Below are 6,664 nucleotides of genomic sequence, written 5' to 3'. Positions count from 1 at the left end.
CATGTGCAAGTTCAGGTTGAAGCTGAAATTTAAAAAAAAAATTAACGAGAGCCAAAAGAACCACCTTGAATTTATTCCACCTGAATTTAAAGACTATCACAAGACAGATTTGATAAATTAATCACTAATAACCAAATACCACAGGAGTTCTAGGATGACATATAAAACATCATAAATGAAGAAAGAAAAAGGTCATTAAAAATGCAGGAAAGAGAGAGGCGTTTCGGCAGCTCCTTTGATCGTTAGACAGGAATTGCGCAGTTCAGAAATTCAACCCCTAAATCATATCAGAAAGCTGGAAGAAAGGTCAAAAGCATGAAACACAGTTCAGTTTCCACTGGTGGTGCTGGCCGCCTCTCTGTGCAAGAGTTAAGATCCCAGGACCTCAATAAACAAGGCCTCTATACCCCTCAAAGCAAAGAGAAATCAGCCTTTGGAAAATTGAGTATAAACAAACCAACATCTTCTACATCTGAAAGAAAAGTTTCTGTGTTTGGCAAAAGAACTAGTGTGCCTGGATCCCGAAACAGTCAGTTTGGCATATTTTCCAGTTCTGAAAAAATCAAGGACCCAAGACCACTTAATGACAAAACTGTCATTCAGCAGTGTATTCGACAGCTCTGTGAGTTTCTTACAGAAAATGGTTACGCTTATGGTATATCCATGAAATCTCTACAAGCTCCATCAGTTAAAGACTTCCTAAAGATCTTCACTTTTCTGTATGGCTTCCTGTGCCCTTCATATGAACTTCCTGATACAAAATTTGAAGAAGAGTTTCCAAGAATCTCTAAGGACCTTGGGTACCCTTTTGCATTGTCCAAAAAAGCTCTATGTATACAGTGGGGGCCCCTCATACATGGCCTCACATTGTGGCAGCTTTAGTGTGGCTAATAGACTGCATCAAGCTATATACTGCTATGAAAGAGAGTTCACCTTCATTTGATGATGGACAGCCTTGGGGAGAAGAAACTGAAGATGGAATTATGCACAATAAGTTGTTTTTGGACTATACCATAAAATGCTATGAGAGTTTTATGACTGGTGCCGACAGCTTTGAAGAGATGAACACAGAGTTGCCTTCAGAGCTGAAGGATTTATTTAATGTAGATGCTTTCAAGCTGGAATCATTAGCAGCAAAAAACAAAGCACTAAATGAACAGATTGCAAGATTGGAACAAGAGAGAGAAAAAGAACCGAATTGTCTAGAGTCATTGAAAAAACTGAAAGCTTCCTTGCAAGCAGAAGTTCAAAAGTATCAGGCTCAGGCATACATGAGCAATTTGGAGTCTCACTCAGCCATTCTTTACCAGAAATTGAATGGTCTTGACGAAGATATTGCTAGAGTAGAACTAGAATGTGAAACAATAAAGCAGGAGAATACTCCACTGCAGAATATTGTTGATAACCAGAAGTACTCAGTTGCAGACACTGAGAGAATAAATCATGAAAGAAATGAATTGCAGCAATCCATTAATAAATTAACCAAGGACCTACAGGCTGAACAATAGCAATTGTGGAATGAGGAGCTGAAATATGCCAGAGGCAAAGAGACGATTGAAGCACAATTAGCAGAATATCACAAACTGGCTAGAAAATTAAAACTTATTCCTAAGGGTGCTGAGAATTCCAAAGGTTATAACTTTGAAATTAAGTTTAATCCTGAGGTTGGTGCCAACTGCCTTGTTAAATACAAGACCCAAGTTTATGTACCACTCAAGGAACTCCTGAACCAAACTGAAGAAGAAATAAATAAAGTTCTAAAAAAAATGGGTTTAGAGGACACCTTAGAACAATTGAATATAATGGTCACAGAAAGCAAGAGAAGTGTGAAAACTCTGAAAGAAGAAGTTCAGAAGCTGGATGACCTTTCCAACACAAAGTTAAGGAAGCTGAGGAAGAATACAGAAAATGTGCCAATGAGCTTGAGTCCTTGGAGAAACACAAGCACCTCCTGGGGAGCGGTGTTAATGAGGGCCTCAGTGAAGCCATGAATGAGTTAGATACTATTCAGCTATTCAGCGGGAATACCAACTAGTTGTACAGACCACACGTGAAAAAGATGAAAAGTGGGAAATAACTTGAAGTGTCTTTTAGAAATGGTTGCTACCCATGTAGGATCTGTGGAAAAACATAGAAAGTATAAAGAATACATGTCTGAAGAACTCATAGAAAATATTAGAGAAACTGGAGACAAGTATAAGAAGAAAGCTGCTCTGCTTAAAACTTCTGATGAATGAAGATGTAATGTTGTTTGTCTCAGCAAGAACTTTATATAACAGTGTACATTTTGAAATGCTAAGATTGAAAAGTTCAAACATTTCCTATACCCATCCTTACAATGTAGTCCCCTGACCATATCTTCCCAAGTCTATAGAATTTTTTTTAAGCTTTTATAAATCTAGTTCATTAACTTAAAATATGTATAACTTGAAATGATAATAAGCTGTTAAGCTTATTAATTTGGTTTATACTTGGAATTAATAAAACTGAGTTAATGTTAAAAAAATATATACAGGAAAGAAAGAAAAGATCAAAATGGGTATCAGAAGATCCTTTGAAACTTATTCTTGAACATAGAGAAGATAAAGTAATGGGAATGAAATGGTGAAATAAAAGAGCAGAACAGAAAATTTCCAAGGGTAACTGGTAAAGACAAAGTATTATAGTGCAATTTCAAAGACCTGGAGTTGGAAAACCAAAAAGGAGGAACACACTTAGCATTTCTCAAGCTGAAAAAACTTGAAGAAAAAAATTAAGCCTTGATTTACAATATTGAAAGATTTTCTGGGAAAATATTGAATATCACTGGAAGCATCAAAAGAAGATAGAAAGAAATCCACAGAGTCACTGTACCAAAAAGAACTGGTTGATGTTCAACCATTTCAGGAAATATCATATGATCAAGAACTGATAGCACTGAAGGAAGAAGTTCAAATTGTACTGAAGCCATTGGTGAAAAACAAGGTCCAGGAATTGACAGAATAACAATTTAAATGTTTCAACACACTGATGTAGCAGCATTGGGGGCACTCACTATTTTATGCCAAGAGATTTGGGAGGCAACTACATGGTCAACCAGTCAGAAGAGATTCATATATGTGCCCATTTTAAAGAAAGATGACCCAATGGAATGCAGAAATTGTCAAACAATATCATTAATATTCCATGCAAGTAACATTTTGTTGAAGATAACTCAAAATGGTTGCAGCAGAGCATCAACAAGGAGCTGCCAGAAATCCAAGTTGAGTTCAGAAGAGAACCGGTAACTATGGATATCATTATTGTTGTCCGATGGATCTTGACTGAAAGTAGAGAATACCAGAAAGATGTTTACTTGTGCTTTATTGACTCTGCAAAGGTATTCGGCTGTATGGCTCATAACAAACTATGGATAACTTGGCAAAGAATGGACATTTCCAGAACACTTACTTGTGCTTAAGAGGAAATTGTACATAGAGCAAGAGGCAATCATTCTGACAGAACAAGGGGACACTGAATGGTTTAAAATCAAGCAAGGTACTTATTCAACCTGTGGTGGTTGTGGTGGTGGTGGTGGTGTGCCATGGAGTCGGTTCTGACTCATAGCGATCCTGTACTGGGTTTCCGAGGCTGTAAATCTTTACATGAGCAGAAAGCCTTATCTTTCTCCCATGGAACCACTGGTAGTTTCAAAATAGCTGATGGAGCAAATAATCTGAGAAGCTGGATTATATGAAGAAGAAAATGACATCAGGATTGAAGGAAGACTCATTAACAACCTGAGATACGCAGATGATACAGCCTTGCTTTCTAGAAGCAAAGATGACTTAAAATACTTACTGATGAAGAAAAAAAGACCACAACCTTCAGTATGGACCACATCTCATTGTAAAGAAAACAAAAATCTTCACAAGTGGACCAGTAGATTACAGCATGATAAGTAAAGAACAAGAATTCATTAGCTTGGATCCACAATCAACAGTCATGGAAGTAACAGTGGAGAAAATCAAATGACATATTGTTTTAGGCAAATCTGCTGCAAAAGGTCTCTTTAAAAGTGTCAAAGAGCAAAGATGTCACTTTGAGGACTAAGGTGCACCTGTCATGGTATTGTCAATTGCTTCATCTGCATGTGAAAGTTGGACAATGAATAAGGAAGACCATAGAAGAATTGATACATTGAAATAACTGTTGGTAAAGAATATTGAAAATACCATGGACTGCCAGAAGAACAGATACATCCGTCTTGGAAGGAGTTACAGAGGAATGTTCCTTAGAGTGAGGATGGTGAGACTTGATCTCATGTACTTGGCTATGTCAGGAGAGATCAGTCCCTAGAAAAGGACAGCATGCTTGGTAAATGGAGGGTCAGCAAAATAAAAAAAGAGGATTCCACCCCCCAAAAGATTCCCAATGAGGTGTTTTGACACAATAGCATTAGCAATGGGCTCAAACATAAACATTGTGAAGCTGCCACAGGATTGGGTAGTTTTATTCTGTTTGACTGAGGGTTGCTATGGTTCGGAACCCATGGGAAGGCACCTAACAACAGCAAATATTTAAGATTACCTTATGACCTTTAGAGTTAAGACTGAGGCTTCACATTTCAAATTTCAACATACAGTTAAAGCAATTCATTGACTGAAAAACAGTCCAACAAAATAAAGAGCAGAATGAATGAAAAGTGGAAAAATTACAGCAAAACTGAAAATAAATTGTGTCAATTATGACAAAAAATATAACTGGACTGTACTGTCCCATGAAAAGATAAATTTTAGTTAAAAAAAAAAAAAGGCTCCTTTTTGCAGTGACGAGGACCTAAAATACAACGATAATAAGTCATTTTTGACAGAATTCTTCAACACTTTTTATAGTTTTATCTTTAGTCATTTGCCTGTCATATCCCTACAATAGTTCCCTTGTTTGTCTTTGTTTGTAAATGTTGTTTATGTTTTATTGTTACTTTGTTTTGTTTTTTAACACTAAGAAGTTTTGCCCTTTGTTTTTCTTTGACTTTTCTCCTGAGAGTGACCCGAGGCAAATGTCCACCTACATTTTTCTCCCATTCTTCTCCATGAATATTTTAATTGGAAGTTGAGAGGAGACCTTGGCAACAGTGTGGTCTAAATGACCATTTCTTTATAAAGGCTGACTTGGCCAAGAGAACTTGTGGCAAATCTTCCCACAGCCATCCTCCAACTGCTGAACAGCAAAGATATTTATGTCACTGTGAGTTTCTACACCTGTGGTCAGTGATTTCACGCCGTTCATGGTTCATTTCATGCCGGGCAGCAGGAAAAGCCGCTGTGCAGCTTTCCCAGGCTGAACATGAACTCATCGCATCGTGAGCTACCCTACTCTTTCCTTATATTTCAGTGGAAGACGTAGAAGATGTAGTAGGGCTTTTCCTTAGGCTACTTTGTGGACAAGATTGGACTTGCTGCATGCTCAATTGTTGGCACCCCCCAAAATCAAAGACCCATGAAATAGTGTATCTTAACTTACTTTATGAACTGGGAAGTTCTACGCAAATGCTATTCTTGTTCTTATTATATATAAAGATATTTATTGGACTCTCGAACTAAATATGGCTTTCATGTATGCAGTTACTTTCCATGCCACATAGATTAAAAAAAACCATCATCCTTTTACTAAGTATACGGTGCTGGCTTTATTAAATTTAGACTTAAAGGAGCAAAAATACTTTGGCTATAATTATTTTTTAAAAAAATTAAACTCTGCAATGAAAAATCTTCTTGTAAAAACACAAGTTCAGATGAAGCAAATTTTGGTGAATAAGTCGTATCAAGCAGAAACTTTATGTGGTATCTCCTACTATTGTGATTACACTAATCCAGATCAAAAGATGTTGCTGAGTAGGTAGACTTTGGTAATGTTTTGCCAAAGAAATGATGGAAGCTTCATCTTTGGGGCAGCTGATGCCAGGCTGGCCAGGAGCCTGAGAACATGTTTTAAAAAGACCCTATGCTGGCAAGAGATAGAGAGATGACTTCATGGGACTTCTCGGTCTGGAATGTCTTTGCTTCTATTACCAATTGTTTTTGCTGGATTTTTGACACAGTGTTTTTTTTGTTTGTTTGTTTCTTCTTTCTCTCTCTCTCTTTTAAAATCTAAACAAAAATAACTGTCAGCCTCCTGAAGTTAAACTTTAGTTGTGCTCCTTCCATTGGATTGACCTGGTTTCACCCCTCTTTCATCATCTGACAAGGACGGGGAATGGAGCAAAGCCAGGAGGCTCCTTGCTATACTGCATGGTTGGGTTTGCCTTGGACACAGTGAGCTTCGTCCCAGCAACAGCCTCATTAGAGTAAGGACTAAACAGGCAACATATGTTAGACCCCCATTCATGGCACCCTCTCTCCTTTTATTTAAACCAAAATAACAAAAAAGCTGTGACAAATTAAAAAATAAAAATAAAATGCTAATATGAAAGAGAATGTCACACACTCAGAAGCTTTTCTGACTATAATCCCTCAGGAATTATTATTAGTATATTTGTGGTGGTTATGTGCCAGGGATTTCGTTTCAACTCATAGCCACCCTGTATAGGGATTCCAAGGCTGTAAATCAGTACAGGTGCAGAAAGCCTCATCTTTCTCCATGGAACTGCTGGTAGTTTCGAACTGATGACCGTGAGATTAGCAGCCCGACTCTAACCACTATG

General features: G+C 37.5%; 1 pseudogene; it reads left to right on the top strand.

Moving 5' to 3' along the window:
- Positions 1-315: 315 nt before the first annotated feature.
- Positions 316-2,237, top strand: LOC102822112 (annotated as a pseudogene).
- Positions 2,238-6,664: the final 4,427 nt, after the last annotated feature.

The sequence above is a fragment of the Chrysochloris asiatica genome, unplaced genomic scaffold (assembly GCF_000296735.1).
Source record: "Chrysochloris asiatica unplaced genomic scaffold, ChrAsi1.0 scaffold00010, whole genome shotgun sequence".
In the NCBI taxonomy this organism is placed as follows: Eukaryota; Metazoa; Chordata; class Mammalia; order Afrosoricida; family Chrysochloridae; genus Chrysochloris; species Chrysochloris asiatica.
Note: the sequence above shows the minus strand (reverse complement) of the source record. Positions and strands in the feature narration are given on the sequence as shown.